The sequence below is a fragment of the Phacochoerus africanus genome, chromosome 8 (genome assembly GCF_016906955.1).
Source record: "Phacochoerus africanus isolate WHEZ1 chromosome 8, ROS_Pafr_v1, whole genome shotgun sequence".
NCBI lineage: Eukaryota > Metazoa > Chordata > Mammalia > Artiodactyla > Suidae > Phacochoerus > Phacochoerus africanus.
Window position 1 is genome coordinate 8,275,723 of NC_062551.1, and position 17,977 is coordinate 8,293,699.

At 45.8% G+C, this 17,977-nt stretch overlaps 1 protein-coding gene across 2 annotated transcripts in view; it reads left to right on the top strand.

Moving 5' to 3' along the window:
• MAF (MAF bZIP transcription factor) overlaps window positions 1-17,977 on the top strand; it is a 255,427-nt gene that overhangs the window by 78,889 nt on the left and 158,561 nt on the right. The window contains exons 1-2 of one of the 2 annotated variants that reach the window (XR_007136708.1): window positions 13,255-13,630; window positions 14,295-14,373. The gene's annotated coding sequence lies outside the window, so the exon portion shown is untranslated. Of the gene's footprint in view, window positions 1-13,254; window positions 13,631-14,294; window positions 14,374-17,977 lie in introns of those variants that run through there. The other variant, XR_007136709.1, reaches the window with a different exon arrangement.

A 17,977-nucleotide genomic window follows, 5' to 3' on the forward strand; every position in this document is an offset into this window, starting at 1 on the left:
ACATTTAAGGTGATTATTGATAGATATGTATTTATTGCCATTTTTAAACCTTGTTTTCCAGTTGATTCTATGCTTCTGTTTTCTTCTTTTGGTTGGATGGTTGCATGATAATGTGAGAAAAAAGAATGTAAACATGTGTGTGTCACTGGGGTCACCATGCTGTACAGTAGGAAAAAAAAAATAATGTATTGGGGAAATAAAAAAAAAAAGGCTGGGAGAGGACAGAGGGGGAACTGTTTTGGGGAGAGATGGAGGAAAAAGAGGGGGGAGAGAGAAATGAGGGCAGCTCAAGACATTTGCAAGGTCGCACAGTGCTAAAATTCAGTGGGTTTTTTTTTTAATTTAAAAAAAATTTTTTTTCCACTGTGCAGCATGAGGAGCAAGTTACACATACATGTATACATACTTTTTCCTCCCATTGTTGTGTTGCGGTGTAAGTATCTAGACATAGTTCTCAATGCTACACAGCAGGATCTCATTGTAAATCCATTCCAAGAGCAAGAGTTTGCATCTGTTAACCCCAGGCTCCCGATCCCTCCCACTCCCTCCCTCTCTCCCCAGGCAACCACAAGTCTATTCTCCAAGTCTATGATTTTCTTTTCTGTGGAAACGTTCATTTGTGCTGCATATTAGATTCCAGTTATAGGTGATATCATCTGATATTTGTCTTTCTCTTTCTAACTTATTTCACTCAGTATGAGAGTCTCTAGTTGCATCCATGTTGCTGCAAATGGCATTATTTTGTTCTTTTTTATGGCTGAGTAGTATTCCATTGTGTATATATACCACATCTTCCTAATCCAGTCATCTGTCAATGGACATTTGGGTTGTTTCCATGTCTTGGCTATTGTGAATAGTGCTGCAATGAACATGTGGGTGCATGTGTCTTTTTTAGGGAAAATTTTGTCTGGATATATGCCCAAGAGTGGAATTGCTGGGTCATATGGTCGTTCTGTGTATAGATTTCTAAGGTACGTCCATACTGTTCTCTACAGCGGCTGTACCAGCTTCCATTCCCACCAACAGTGCAGGAGGGTTCCCCTTTCTCCAGAACCCCTCCAGCACTTGTTATTTGTGGAATTATTAGTGATGGCCATTCTGACTGGTGTGAGTTGGTATCTCATGGTAGTTTTGATTTGCATTTGTCTATAAAATTCAGTTTATTGTTACAAATATTCTTTTGCAGATTATAATTTATCTTCATCTCAGGTATGAAGAAAAAGATCGAATTCATTCAATCATATATACAGGAACGTCTTATAAATGAATAGATATATATGGACTTGATTATTGATATCCTATAAATCATTGTCCATGCTGGGAACTTTGGAAGACACACTACAGAGGAAATTTTAAAATATATCATCCTGGAGTTCCTGTTGTGGCTCAGCAGGTTGAGAACCTGATACAGTCTCCCTGAGGATGTGGGCTCAATCCCTGGCCTCGTGCCCTGGGTTAAGGATCCAGCATTGCTGCAAGCTGTAGTGTAGGTTACAGATGCAGCTGGGATTCCACATTGCTGTGGCTGTGGTGTACGCCCGCAGGTACAGCTCTCATTGAACCCCTAGCCCAGGAACTTCCATAAGCTGCAGGTGTGTCCATAAAAAGAATAAAAAAGAAAAAAATATATGTATATATCTGTGTGCATATGTATGTGTGTGTGTGTGTGTGTGTGTGTGTACTACTTCCTACCTCCGTCCACATAAAACAGTTAAAGAGTCTCCTGGGATGACTGTTTTTCTGGGAAGGGGAGGGGGCCCTCGAGGAATAAGGTCATGGCTAATGGTGTGGTTGAACAAGATGATGCTCTTTGGTCCTCACACCTTTCTCTTCACGCACACAAACAGTTCAGTGCAGCTCCCCATTTGGAAATGCTCCCTCCACCAAACAAAAATAGGAGGAACCCTCTCCCTGTGGAGCTGAATGACTTTTTCAGCTTCTTTCTCGAAACAGGCGGTCCCTCTGGGATTCAGGCCTGAGCACTTAGTTTGTCCCGAAGCCGCCAGGCTTGTGCACACCTGCTTAATCATCCTAAGACACAGAGCAGGCAGGCCTGTTCCCATACGACACGTAGGAGAAAAGCCAGGCAAAACTCTGCCGTGCCAAGTCTTTTCTGCGCCCCACCCAGAGCCATGGCCGTCCTCTTCTCCCCCTCCCCCGACTCCAAATCACACAGACAGAAGAGTGAAGCTCCATAATCCTGCCATAAAAATGATTATTAGATGGCCACTTCCAATGCTCTCCCAAGGCCCTAGATTAAAACCCTATAAGCTTTCACCTCTGTGTCTGTAAAATGGAGCAAAATTCCAGCTGACGGGGCAGTGAGAGGTTTAAAGAGATGAGGAGATGCAAGTTCGCAGGACCCCTGGCACCTGGGCTACCCCACAGGGCGAGCTGCCCTCCCTTGTCCTCTTTCTAGTCCGCACAACTCCGATCCAGCAACGCTCTGATGATAAAACACAGTTTGGCAGGCTGTGAAATTGTTAATGTTTGGATTTGGCTGATGGCAAGGGAGAAAATTAAATTGCAATGCCTCTGAAGTCAAACCAGGAACTGAGGAATTATCCGGCAAAGGGAAGCTTGATTGGGAAAGGGTGCTCCCTCGTTTTTGCAGTGTCCCCGCATAAAAGCGCCAGAGAGGGTCAGAGCGTAGGGCACATTGAGGTTGAAGGTGACCTCGCGATGGGAGGCCTGGAGGATGAACACTCAACCTGCCAAGGAAAGAAAGGGAGTGGGGTCCAGGGCAGGAAGGAAAGCCCTGCCCTTTCCTGGAATTGGAATGGATTTGGTTGGACCTTCCAAATCCAGGCAGCTTCTCTTTGCCCAGAGGTGACTTTGGAATGTGTGCCTTCCTGCAGCCAGTGGTTAACTGTTAGACTTCCATCCATAACATTTGGTCAGAAAGCTATAATTTTCCCTCTGGAAGACTGCCCTACTGTGTAGGGATGTTGCTTGTTTGTTTGTTTGTTTTACATCTTGTAAGATGCTAAAAATAGCATGGGCCTGGTTATTGAGAAGGGAGGCTGAGTGTTTCTAAATCAGGATTTCAGTGGATGTTGCTGCCATTGTATGTAAGCTGTCTCTGAGGATGAAGAAATATGATGAAAAGGGTCAGGACGCACCGATATGAGGCCGTTGTTTTATTTTCACTCATTCATGACCTTCCTCCATCATTAAAGCCCGCCCAGGGCTTTTCAAATGTTACAGGAGCCCATTGTTTACAATTCTTCACCACTGGGTCCCACGTCGTTTTACTGGTGTGCTTCCTAGTCTATAATAGACAACCGATGAGTATGGAATGGGAGGTTGAAGAAATGCTTCCGTAAGGGAATGCCAGAAGTAACTGCGTGGTTGCGAGGTTCTAGCTATTTCTCTCTTTAACCCACCACTCAGCATTCCTATGCCAGAAAACTGCTCTAATTATACCAGGTGAGACTGGTTTTACGTGACCTCTAGGCTAAGACTGGCTTCTCTTCCCATGTCCTCTCCTTAAATAACCCGTCGGAGTGCTTGGTCCCTTATCCCTAACTAACAGGAGCGTTTTCAGACTTCTCTGATTGTGAGAACCACCTGGAATATTCACTAAACACACAGCTTCCCAAGTCCTTCCTGACCAGCTCAACCTCGGTTGCATTTTAGATTCACCTGGGGAGCTTTTAAAACTGCTGATGACCAAGCTGTCTTCCAGACCAATTCCATCAGAAGCTCGGGTGTAGGATGCAGGCATCAGTGGCTTTAAGGCTCCCCGAGTGATTCCTGTGTGCTGCTGAGTTTGGTACCCCTGGCAAGACTGTGATTCCGCAGGTCTCTTTTGGGATCATGGAGAGAGTGTGGATGTGCCTTAGGTGATTCTTATCGTCATGGAGAGGTTTTTGGAACTAGCAGGCTACGGTCCGGGGGCTAGATCAGGCACTATTTCTGAAAGGCGGGTGAATTTCTCATAAGACCCATCCGCTGAAACTCACTCCCCTGTGTACAGTTGAATGGTCCAGTGGCAAACACCTAATTAAGTTGGCCCAATCACATGTTCTCACCTAGGATACTGGGCAGGGAGTCATTTGCAGGTGGTGTCCTTTGTAAGAAAGTGGAAAGATTTAAGGATGGGATAGCAGGTGAAGCTGGAAGAAGGAAGGAAAAGAGTCACAGAGAGAAAAAAAGACACCATTAAAAAAAAAAAGAAAGAAAAAAAAAGAGAGAGAGAGAGGGAAGGAGAAGGAAAGATTATCCTTAGATTCTGAAAGTCTTCTTTCCACTCCCAATTCCTAATTCTTGTGAGGCCCGGGGATCTGTCTACCCACAGGTTTTATTAGTTACTCCTTAATTCTTTACACATTCTGTGCATTTCTACAGATTTCTAGATGAAGTACATTTTTCTTTCTGAAACCAAAAAATTCCTAAGACACCAATTGCATGATAAATGAGACCTACCAAAGGCAACCTCCAATTTGAAAATGCAAGGACCGGGATGAACGGTATGTCCCTTTGCTCACCTGAAACGCTTCTGGTCCTACTTTTGCTTAGTCCATCCTGTTAGATCATCCATCCCCTTAGGCCCAAAGCTCAGATAATGGGGACAAGCAAGCCCACCAGGGGTGCAGGCTTGGATACCTCGAGCCATGTCTCCAAGTCTCAATTTCTTCTTCTGAGGAGATACATGCACTTCCCTGGGTGGAGGGGATGATACAGGACAGTGAATGCAAAGTCGTTGAACCAGGCCCGAGTTTACAGCAGGTGCTCCAAAGGGGCTACCCTGTGCCCTTCTACAAAGTGAGACATAACCTGCAATTTAAGAGCTTTGAGGTAACAGATGCAAGAAACACATGTTACGGAACAGGAGATGCAAAGAAGTCCAAACAGCTTGCTTTCCTGCAGTCCTTCTCAGAGCGTTAAGGTACATGGCAAATCTCCAAAACGGGGATATGAGAGCATCACCACATGTCACTTAGGCTTCCCAAACCCTCTTGTTTATGTACAGAGCATTTCTCGGGCCTGGTACCCTACAGAACACACTCTGGGACACTCTTAGCTGGGCCCTGTTGTTTTCAAACTGTGCTCCGTGGAGCTCAGTTTCCCGAGGGAAAATTTACCGGGATTCCGTAAAGGGGATGTGGATGGTGACAGCCTAATTGAATTAAACTCTAATGCCTTCACCTCCACGGAAAACCTTTCCCACCCTTCAGCAGGAACTGAGGATCTGAGTTTGTAAAAACCGGAAACAAAAGATAAACATGTATTTCAAAATCATTGACGCTCATCAGAGAGTGTGATTCAATACAATCAGATAGAATTGTAATGGTTCCTATTCACCCATCTTCCCAGAGCCAAATGAACAATGGTGTCTGTGCCGGAGTCCACATTTCCTAATCACAAAGGTTGTTTTTTTTTTCCCCCCTTTTAAAGTCAGGTTTGTGGTGCTGTGATTTATCAACAACAAAATTAACCCTTGGAGTTCTGTTGTGTGAATTTTGGCAAACGTGTACAGTTGTGTAGCCACCTTTATATTTATAACATAGAATATTGCCATTACCCAAAAAAGCTCCCTATGCCCTCTTTGTACTGTCAGCTTGTAGAACCCCCTGAAATGTTGTCTATTTGTATTGTTTCTTTTTTCTTTTCTTCCTTTTTTTTGTCTTTTCGCCTTTTCTAGGGCTGCTCCCTCGGCACATGGAGGTTCCCAGGCTAAGGGTCTCATCATCTAATCGGAGCTGTAGCCACCGGCCCACGCCAGAGCCACAGCAACACCAGATCCAAGCCTCATCTGCAACCTACACCACAGCTCACGGCAATGCCAGATCCTTAACCCACTGAGGGAGGCCAGGGATCCAACCCGCAACCTCATGGTTCCTAGTCAGATTCGTTTCTGCTGCGCCATGACAGGAACTCCAAGTATTGTTTCATTTTTTTTTTTTTCCTTTCCACGATGTTCTGTGACTGCAGTCATGCAGTAGCTTTACTTTTGATCCTGGCTTCCTTCATTTAACCATTCGTTTTTGTCTTAATTCACATCGTGGTCTGTATCAGAAGGGTTTCTTTTTATTGCCCAGTTGCATTTCATTCTATGGATAGACCATAATTCGTTATCCATCCATCAGCTGAGCGGCATTTGAGTAATTTGGTTTTTTCCGGGTTTTGGCAATTATGAATAAAATCCACTATAAACATTTGTATCGAGGTTTTGGTGTGATGTGTAGTTTCATTCCTCTTGGGTGAAAACCCAGGGTAGAATGACTAGGTGATATGTAAGGGTATAATTTATATTTAAGTTCGTAAGTGTCCCACTACTTTCCCAAGTGGCTGTGCCATTTTGCATTTCCATGAGCAGCGTATGAGAATTTCACTTGTTCTCACCCTTTTTTTTTTTGTCTTTTTGCTATTTCTTGGGCCGCTCCCACTGCATATGGAGGTTCCCAGGCTAGGGGTTGAATCAGAGCTGTAGCCACTGGCCTACGCCAGAGCCACAGCAACGCTGGATCTGAGCCACGTCTGCAACCTACACCACAGCTCACGGCAATGCCGGATCGTCAACCCACTGAGCAAGGGTAGGGACGGAACCCGCAACCTCATGGTTCCTAGTCGGATTCGTTACCCACTGTGCCTCTTGTCAGCATTTGGTATTGCCTTTTTTTTTTTTTTTTTTTTTTTTTTTTGCTTTTTAGGGCCACACCTGTGGCACATGGAAGTTCCAAGGCTAGGGGTTGAATCGGAGCTGCAGCTGCCGGCCTATGCCACAGCCACAGCAATGTGGGATCCAAGCCATGTCTGAGGCCTGCACCACAGCTCATGGCAACACTGGATCCTTAACCCACTGAGCAAGGCCAGAGATCAAACCCACATCCTCACGGGTCCTAGTCGGGTTCGTTAACCAGTGAGCCACGACGAGAACTCCCAGTATTGCCATTTTGATTTTTTTTAATTATTTCAGCCATTCTGATAGATAAGTAATGGTTTTAACTTGGGTGTCCCTAATGACTAATGACAATAAGCATCTTTTCATGCATTTAACATCTCTATCTTCCTTGGTGGAGTAGCTCAGAATATTTTCCATGTTTTCTTATTAGGTTGTTTCCTTATTGTGGCGTTTTGAGAGTTCTTCATAGGTTCTCAGTAGAAATCCTTCGTCAGATATTTATTTTTGCAAATTATTTTCTCACAGCTTTTGGCCGGCATGTGCATTTTAAGTGTGCCTTCTGAAAGGTAGATATTTTTAATTTTGATGAAGTCCAGTTTCCTAGTTTTTAAAAAATGGATTGTATTTGTCGTTTTGTATCAAAGAAAGCCTTGCCCAACCCAAGATTTTCTCTGATCCCAAAGTTTTCCTCTGTCTTTACCTCTGACGTTTTACATTTAGGTCTCTGATCAGTTTCGAGTTAATTTTCATATACGGTACAAGATATAGACCGATGTTCATTTATTTTGCACATGGAAGTCCAGTTGCCATTTGTGAAAAGATTATCCTCACTATTGACTTATTATTTATACCTGCTTCTTCAGCTCTCTTTAGTAGCTGCTCTGAAGTGTACTGCATATATCTTCAAATTATTGCAGTCAACCTGCAAAGAACATTTTAATCCTGTGTGGATAATGAAAGAACCTTACACTAGCCTTGCACTTCTTCTCTCAAGAAGGGCCCGTGTCCCTGGGCCACAACAGGTTTTCTGGATGTTCCTGTGCTTCTTCCCCTTAGCAGCCAACCTCTGCCTTGTATCTAAGGTGGGCCCTGTGGGCAAGCGGTTCACTTGCTCCTCCCCCAGCAGCAGATCCCTATTGGCAATGAACTCTTTCATCGCCCTCCCCACGTGGGAAGGAAGTTTATCTTTTATCCCTCCCCGAGCCTTTTCGGTTGTTAAATTTTATTGGAGGGTGATTGACTTACAATGTTGTGTTAGTTTCAAGTGTACAGCAAAACGAATCAATTGTACGTATACATGTATTCATTCTTTTTCAAAAATGTTCTCCCATATGGGCCACCCCAGAGTATAGATTCCCTGTGCTATACAGGAGGTCCTTGTTGCTCATCTGTTCCACCTATAGAAGTGTGTATATGTCAGTCCTAACCTCCCAATCTATCCCCCTCCCCCTGTTTCCCATTTGGTAACAACAAGTTTGGTTTCGAAAACTTTGTTTCCGTTTTGTGAACACGATCTTTTGTATTATTTTTATTAGATTCCACATATTGGTCACTTCATATGATACTTGTCTTTCTCTGTCTGACTTACTTCACTTGGTATGATCATCTCTAGGCCCATACATGTTGCTACAAATGGCATTATTTTGTTCTTTTTATGACCGTGTAATATTCCCTCGTATATACGTTCCACATCTTCTTTATCCATTCCTCTGCCAGTGGACCTTTAGGTTGCTTGCATGTCTTGGCCATTGTAAATAGTGCTGCAGTGAACATTGGGGTGCATGTATCTTTTTGAATTATGGTTTTTAATTGTGCCCTGGATGCTACAGGGTTTGTTCCACCTCTCCGGGTAGCTTACGAATTTTGTCCTGGAGAGGGAAAGGGTTCATTTAGATGAAGGCTTCCTGCCTCCCCATGATGGTCATGGCTCTTTTCCCCCAGGCCTTCACCACTGAAGGATGCTCACTCCGCTCTACAGCTTGCCCCCGGCCTTGCTTGTGAGTATTGGTGGAAGATGAAGTTGGAAGTCCTATGAGTGTGAGTGCCCAATATGTCTGTGACTCTTAGCAGCCCCATGTTCTAATGCTGGCCTAGAGTCAATCTTTAGCAATTTATTAGAAATTTTAAGATCACTTCTCTTGTCGCTTCTTCCCACAGCCTGACATGTGAAAAACTGCTTCCATCCTGGTTCTCTTGGAGAGGCCTATCTTTACTTAGGAATTGGGCTACTTGGCTGCCCTGTAACCTCATCAAGAAAATTAGTTCATCTGGAGTTTTCTTATTGGGGTGGGAGTCATACTCTCTTCAATTTCTTTACCCAAGGTGGAAGTGGGACCACCCCTCTTTACCCAAAGATGTTAAATTTGTAGCAAATTCCCCCTTTTCTCTTAGACACATATAGGACATAGACCAGATCAACGAGTGACTTCAGTGTTCAGTTCCTCACTGAAGACAGACTTTCTGAATTATACCCAGAGGTATGGATTGGCGGAACCTTATGAACTCTTACTTGGTATACAGACATGCAAGTCTCTCTCTTTTTTTTTTTTTTTTTTTTATCATTTCTCCCAACGCTTTTTAGGCAGACTGTTTCAATGCTTGGAATTCTCTTAGTGCCATTTTCATGCTTGTGTTTCTTTCCTTTTTAAACTACAGTAAAATAATCGAGCACCTTGTATTAGTTTCTCTACCCTTCCATCACAGATTGCCACAAACTCGTGGGCCTAAAACAACGGAAGTTTACTCTTTCACAGTTACGGAGATCAGCAGTCTGAAATTGAGGTGTGATCAGGGTTGGCTGCTTTTGGAGGATCCTGAGAAAGGACGTGTTCCATGCATCTCTCCTCACCTCTGGTGGCTGCCAGCATCCTTGGTGTTCTTTGGTTTGGGGATGTATCACTCCATTCTCTGCCTCTGTCTTTTTTAACATGTTAATTTTTTAATTGAAGTACAATTGATTGACAATGTTTCAGGTGTACAGCAAAATGATTTAGTTATATTTATATATATTCTTTTTCCGTTCTTTTCCATTATACACATTGAATATAGTTCCTTGTGCTCTACAGTCGGTCCTTGTTGTTTATCTGTTTTATATATAGCAGTGTATATCAGTTAATCCAAACTCCTAATTTATCCCTTCCCTCCTTTCCCCTTCGGTAACCAGAAGTTTGTTTTCTATGTCTGTGGGTCTGTTTATGTTTCATAAATAAGTTCATTTGTACTAGTTTTTTAAGAGTCTACATACAATTGATACCATATGGTATTTGTTTTTCGCTGCCTGAATTATATCACTTAGTATGATAACTCTTAAGTCCATTCATGTTGCTGCAAATTATTCCATTCTTTTTTATGGCTGAGTAGTATTCCATTGCATATATGTACCACATCTTCTTTATCCATCCTCTTTCCATGGACATTTAGGTTGTGCCTTGATCTTCACATCACCGTCTTCAGTCTATGTATCCTCTCCTCTTATAACAACACTTATCATTGGATTTAGGTGGAATCATATGACCTGTGTTCTTTCAGGGTTGTCCTGAAAAGTCAATTAAATGAGACCATGTAGGCAAAGCTGGGGCAAGTTCTAAGCACTAATAAATGTGAATTACCCTCCCCAGAATCATCTCTTCTCGAAGTCCATAACTTATTTGTATCTGCAAAGACTGTTTTTCCAAATAAAGTTAATTTTGCAGGTTCTGGGGGTTGGGAATAAGACATATATGTATGTATGAATGTATGTGTGTATATATATATATACACACATATATATATACATACACACACACACATATATATACACACACACACATATACACACACACACACACACACACACACATATATATATATATACATATATTTGGAGGGCCCTACAGTTCTACTGATCTACGTTTACCAGGTTACACATGTATTGTTTTCATAGTTGTAAGCTATGAAACACCTACCAAGCAAATCATTAGATACATTTTGACTGGTCTGAGATTTTTCATGGGTCTGTAGTTTCAAAGTGAAGGGGCACAGCATGACCAGAAAGCCCATTAAAAAATTGAGACAAGGAGTTCCCACGTGGAACAGTGGAAATGAATCTGACTGGAACCATGAGGTTGCGGGTTTGATCCCTGGCCTCGCTCAGCAGGTTAAAGATCCGGCATTGCCATGAGCTGTGGTGTAGGTCACAGACACAGCTTGGATCCTGCGTTGCTGTGGTGTAGGTCGGCAGTTGCAGCTCTGATTAGACCCCTAGCCTGGGAACCTCCATATGTGGCAAGCGCGGCCCTTAAAAAAAAGAAAAAAAAAATTGAGACAGAACTGAACTAAGAGTATAGACTCATTTCTTTGGTTTATATTGTCATTAAAATGAACCACCACGGAGCCATAATGATCGGAATAATTTAATTCTGCCATTCAGGGATTAAGAAGAACTGAAATTCATATCTCGGCTAATCTATTTACAAGGTGTTGGCCTCTAGGCAACTTATGCCATGACGCCGTGCCTCGCTTTTCCCATCTGGTAAATAAAAATAATATGACCTATGTTGTTTCCATGTTGTCCTGAAAAGTCAATTAAATGAGACCATGTAGGCAAAGCCGGGGCAAGTTCCAAGCCCCAATAAATGTGCCCTCCCCTTTGACCCCATGTTGCTATTCATGAAATTAACCTCTCCCAACATAAACTGAGTATATAATGCTTTATGGCATTCTTCTGCTCACCCAGAGAGGAAAACAAGAGAGAGGCCTGGAACGAAAGTCAGGAGAAGTGGACTCTAACCCAGACTTCTACTCCCCAGCCGTTTAACCTGCAGAACCGGGCCGGCTTCCCTGAGCCTCAGCTTCCTTAACCCCAAAACGAGGGCTCCAAAGTTATCGGCCATCTCCGAGTCCCTCCAACCCCTCCTGAGCAGAGTTTACCTCTTGGTTGGCAACATAAGTGTCAGGGAGACATCCAGCTTTCTTCTCATTTAGTCCAGACTTTCACACCATTGGTGACTTACTGATAATCTCCTAACTCAGAGAGTAAAATCAGCACAATCTGGAAAAGAAAAACCAGGCCTCTCTTTGCCAGGAAAGAAGACTTAGATTTGGGGGTAAAACAGATGCAGGACTATGTGCTTTTTCTGCCAGGCCCAGTGGATAGTGTATTCAAGGCTTGTCTCCTCCCGGAGAACCTGGCACCACCCCAAACTCAGTCTCACACAGACCAGCGTTTACGGCCTCTCCAAAACCTCCCAAGTATGTATTTCATAAAAGCAAGGCCTGGTTCAAATCCCTTGTAATGTCTCCAAAGGGAAAGAATCGAGTCAATAATCAGGGCTGTGTCTGTGTGTCGTAAATTCCCCAATCCCCTCTTCCCTCTCCCGGCTAGCACACGTGGGCACACGCACACACGCATAAACACAGCCATAAATATATACACTCCCATTTAATAGACTGGGGATTCAAATTACAGTTACAGTGTAATAAAACTGACTAATCTGCAGGGTGTGTGCAGAAGTCTGTGTGTGTTTGTGAGAGAGAGAGAGAGAGACAGAGAGACACTTAAAAGCCTCCTCCTTTTATTGAGATCTAAATTCCCAAAACAGGAAATCCCTCTGGGACTTTGAAATAAGCAGTCTTCACAGAATTGTCCTAGAAGCTTCTTATGGGGCTGGCTACCTAATTTCCAGGTCCAGGGCACAATGAAAACACAGGGCCCATTTTTCAAAACGTAAGGATTCCAAAAGAGCCAGAGCAGAACCCAAAACCACGTGTGGGATGAGACCTCATTGCCAAGACCCCATGCGGTTGTGCAGGAGGCTGGTCCTGGCTTGATCACAAAGATGGAGTCTGGATCAGAGTCTCACACCCTCCACCCTTTCTTTAGATATCTCACACTGACGTGTGCTCATGAAGGTGAGCACAGAAACGGAGTTGTCTTTGGAAAGAGGCAGGCCTGGGTTTGAATCCTGCTAGACCGCATACCCACACAGTCTTCTTAGACACTTCCGTTCCTCTGCTTCAGCTTCAACTCTCTGGCTCTTAAATGGAGACAGGGCGACTCATCTCCCAGATTTACAAGGAGGATGAAATGCAGCAAGACAAATAAAACCCGGAGGACCAAGCCCAGCACACAAGAGGTGTTCAAAGGTCCCTTCCTTTGGGCACAGATGTTGCAAATCTGTTCAAACAAAAACCACACTATCTATGAAAAGTGAAGATCTTGTAATTGAGGTTTGCCAGGGGTCCTTGGGGATGAGGACCAAGTGGAATGGAAAGCCTGACGCCGTGTTTTCAATCTGTCCTTTCTTTACCCCTAAGGAGGTTTCTCCCTTTGGGGTGGGAAGGGATGACCTTCGAAAAGGCGTCTGAGCTTGGGGACTCTGGTAAGCCTCAACTGAAAGTGAAGACCGGCTGCAAGGGGAAGGGGGAGGGGAGGGGTAAGAAAGAAGGAAAAGTTAGTGCTGAGGTCTGAAGAGCGTCTCGGTTTGTTTTCTGGACAAACACCGGGAACTTTCCGGCTGCCAGGTTCCTGGAGCGGGGACGGCGCCTCCGCGGCTCCCATTGGTTAGCGCGCGGCTGTTGCTACGCGGATGGGCCAATGGCGCGCGAGGGGCGAGCTGGCTCCGCCCTTCCCCGGGCTGGCTGCGGGAGCCCGGGGGACGAGTCTGGAGCTGGCCCTTCCACCGGCCTTTTCTTTTTGTTTTTGAGGAGGGGCCAGGTTAGAGTTGGGGGAGAGCCTGGGAGGAGCGGACACCTCCCTGCGACGCGCCCTGTGGGGTTGGGTCACCTGTCTGACTCGTTCCTCCTCTCCACGCTCTCTCGCCCTCCTGCCTTTTGCACCCCCCGGGGGAACAGGGCTGGACGCGCGGGCAATTTGATTGTGTTTATTTTTCTGGAGCCTGTGCGTGTTTTATGTTTTAATAACTTTGTCAACTCGGTGAACTTTCTCGAGAGAGCACCGGGCAGCTTCTCTCGCCTCTCTCCTTCCCCCTTGTCTCTCACTGGCCTCTGGGTCGCTTCCAAAAGGTAAATAAATCCCCTTTCCCCCAAGAAGGCCCTTCTCACCTCCACCACCACGCCAGCACTGGCGCTTTTGGCCTCGAAGGGCACCGTTTTCTTGCTGCAAAGCAGGGCCCCTAGTTTAGAAAATTTCCAGGAGAGACATTTCAGGGCAAGAGAGGGAAAGAGCAGCTATAAACCGCTGCTGGGTACTTTGGATTAATAGTGAAAAGCAGTAATAAAATAATGACTATTCATTTGCCGTGCTGGACGCTGTGCTAAACAGTATTACTCTGTATCAGACACCGTGGTCTTGCTTTTGAGCAATTGCCATGCTTCATCTTTTTTAAAGCTTCATGCAGATGGGTAAACTGAGGCACCCCGGAGCAGCGAAGCCCTGTCTCTGGCTCCGGAACCCTTGGTTCTACCCACTTTCTGGTGGTGTTGCACAAGTTTAAGATGGCCCTTGAGGTGAGGGGGATCCCGGGTTCCCCATCTAGGCAGGTAGCTCAGTGGAGGCCATGCTTCTCCACCCCCACCTCAAGGCAGAGCAGGCCTGTATGTAAAGCGTTGTTCCAACACTTGACAGCAGGTGCATAAACCCAGCAGCATGCCCAGAACCATCCAGTTCAGCATATGTAACAAACTGTTTCATTTTCCTACAAAGTTCCCTTTTTGCTTTTTTTTCCAGGTTGCTTCCTTCGAGTTTTCCCTGTTAAGCTTCACCTTGGCGTGGTCCATACGGAAGGCAGAATCAACCCCACTCACAGGTGAGGACCTTGAGCACAGAGAGGCAGGGCCCCTGGCCAAGGTCACACAGTTAAACACAGCCGCTGCAGACCTGAAGCTGGAGGGGAGGTTTCCCCTCTGCTCCTCCCCTTCTCTGCTCTCCGGGATCGCTGGGGAGCTAAATTATGAAATATAAAACAACAGCAAAATGTAGGGAATTGGGAATGCAGGAGGAAAAAAAAAGTGAGAAATGAACTCAGTGTTAACTTTTTGTTTGGCCACTGCGTGGGAAATGGCCCCTCAGCCAGGAGCAGGGGTGACTGGTGGAGGAGCGCCTGCTGGCCAGACTGGTTTCTACCGAGCCCAAGGCTCCCTACCACCCTACCCTTGTTCGAAGCCTGGCACCACAGGGAAGCGTGTCTGTACTCAGTCTGCTGTTGCCCAATAGGCCCTGACTCGTCTTCCTTCTTGCCTTTCCTCCGGGAGAGGACCTGGCTGTGCCGGCCCCTTTCCCTAACAGAGCAGAATCTAAGAGGTGTTTCTTTTCTGATGACTTCAAGGAGATGTGTTTGAACTTCCATACCCAGTGTGACCCAGCTGGCGAGAGCCCTTCCAGCCCCACCCATCCCCAGAGACTCTCTGGATCCCAGGAAGATAGTACTGTCTCCTTCCTTAAATCCCCCAGCTTAAGAAGCCTAGCCTAAACCCTGCTCCTAATCTTTCGCTGTAAAGTTTATCAGCTGAAACTTTCCTTTAAAACCTATGGAAAATAAAAATCGGGGTTGGAGCAGAGCAGATGGTTGTGTTTGCAGAAGCTGATCTCATGGCTGTTTTCCCTGGTACTGCGCTGTAACGCTTTCGGCAGCCCTGAATTCTAAAGAATGTCTGCAAGGCGGCTTTCTTCCTGAACAAGAACCTAAATTCCTCCTCTTGCAACCTCTGCTCCCTCCCAGGCCTTGCGGGGCAGTGAGACACCTACCCACGCAACGCAGTCTCTCCTGCTTTCAGGATTCTCTGGGGCCGAGAGCCACACAGACAGGCTTTCTCCTTCCACAAGCATTCCCTTGGAAGGTGCTCCGTCTCTGTGGTGGGCACCGCGAGTCCCATCCCCATGCTTCCCGTCAAGTGGGAGAAACCCTGCTACCCAAACCCCATCACCAACCCAAACTTAGTTCTCTGTGTTACGAGGCAGACATTCATCATGTCACTGTCACAGAGTATGGAGGGTCTTAAAGTCATTTAGAGCAATCCAGGTAGGCTTCATGGAGGAAGTGATGTTTGCGCTGAGGTTTCATGCATGGACATAGCGCAGAGGCTGAGGGTGAGGGTGGGTGGGAAGAAGAACCAGCACGGGCGTATGTTCTCTGCTGGGTCTGATACCCACTTATCCGCTGAGAATGTTTAGCAGAGCCTCTTGCAGCCCAGTCCGCTCTCTGTGGATGGGAATTCCTTTTTATTGAGACTGGTAAAAATGACCTTCTCCGAGAACATTGGTCTTTCTCTAAGGAATTGGGACCACATGTTTAGGCCTGGGCTGGCTAGGTGGCTGTACAGGTCGCCAAAGAGAGAAAACCAACACATTTTTCACTGCTTCCATCATCAGGGACTAGCAACTTGAGACCTACCGATTTCTGCCTTGGCCCAGTGTAGTTTCTCTTATTAAGAGTGTTAACGTTTCAGCACCCCTGCACGAAAAGAATTCAGCTTCAGATGCCTCTGCGATTTATGAAGGGCCGGTAGGAGCCTGGTATTTCCTAAGTATGACCCCCCGGGGACCCTTCCAGCCACCCTGGGGGACAGAAATTTTCAGCCCCTTTTTGCAGATGAGAAAAACAAGGCCCAGCAAGCGCTTGGGTCCTGACTCCCACTGTGTGACCGGGATGCAGAAGAGGGCAAAGTCCCCTTTGACAGCTCATAGAATGAGCATTTTATGTCACAGATTCCCAAAGGGTCGAGTTTGGACAGTACTCCGGAGCAACGTTTTTGCTTTTACTTTTTTTTTTCTTCAACTCCTATCCAGTGTTTGATCTATCAACATTCTGCAACTTTGGAAATTTCACTTTATGATTCATGAAATGATTCTGGAATCTGCAGAGGATTTTCGCTGTTAGGTAATTGCTTCTCCACTTGATGCCATTTCTACTTACAAACGGTTTCAGGGGACCACTCTGCTTTTGGACACTGAGAAAAACGCCCTGCCATCTCGGTCTCAACTGCCGTCTTTCCTCCAATAGGGAAGTCACGGTCTTCTGATGAAGCCAGGTTGACTTGCAGATCTTGGATGATTCAAAAAAAAGATCTTTCCATCTCTGGACTTGCAGTTAGGCCTAAACAGAAAACATGACCTTTTCAGAAAAGACGTTTATTCAAGGTTTAAACCCAGTGGGTGGGCATCAACAGAATCAGGTGTGCTAACAGCAAGCCCTGCGTATGGAGAGGATACCAGCCCTGCAAATAAAGGAAGAACCCAGAAGACCAGATCCTAATCTCGAAGAGCCCTCGAGGAGCTATGCTCCCATCACTCCCTACCGTCTCCGCTACCTTCTTAGGAGTTTGAATTATGATGTTAAGTACTTGAATCAACCATACTTTTCAGTGATCTTCCAGTGGAGACCCTTCTGGACCTAATACCACCAAAGGGAGCCTCTGTGCCTGGGTTGGTGGTGAAGGGTCATGGAGTTGCCGTTTTTAGACACCCAGAGTCAGCTTCCCAAGTCCACGGGCACCCCATGCTTTGCTTCTTGTTGCCTTTCCAGTTGGGTGCTTCCCTGAAGGATACCTAGTAGCTTGCACCTGACCTGAATATCAGTCACAGCAGCCTCCTCAGCTAGAGCCATTCTTAATGTATCCATCCATCCAACACATACTTCCTGAGCTCCTACTGTGTGCGGTGCTGCAGCGATGCGGTCAACAACAGTCCTGTCCCTGCTTTCAGGACATTCACAGTGCAGTAGAGGGGAAAAGACAGTGTTTAAAGGACCAGGGATGAAACTCAAATTGTTGCAGATTGAATTCCCCTCGGAAAACTTCCCTCTGGCTCCAGAGAATGGACTAGGGTCTGGGGGAGGGGCGCCACTCTCTGCCACCTGCTACCATTCTGTGTGACACCGCTAGCATTCAGTCACCCCCTTTTTTAATGTCCTGCAAGCACCGCACACACGTGCCCTGAAAGGCCTGCGTTTGTTTTCTTTTCCCCCCCGGTGGCCAATCTGCCTTTACAACACAGAATGGAAGCTTCATGTAGGGAGGCACTTCCTCCAGTCTGCAGAATTCTTGGAACCAAGAGGGAGCCCTGTCTTCTTTGTTGAGCCCATGAGGAACTTGTCCCTTAAACTCCAGTAAGGCAGGAATGCTAGAAGCACCTGGGAGAAGGCAAGTGGGAATTCCGGGAGGCAGTGGGAGGCCCCTGTACGTGGTGGGAAAGCCCTGCTGGCCTGAGCTCTTGTCACTCAGGGGGCTCCGGTCTGCTCCCTAGGAATCCCTGGGGGATTTGGAAAGAAGACTTTTCTTTGTTGTCATAATTTAATTGCTGGTTAGCACTTCCATCCAAGTTCAGCGATAACTTCTGGAATTTGCACTTGAAGAACTTTTTTCTACTTTCATGCTCCACTCCTACCCCTCCGCCCCCCGCCACTGCTCTCTTCC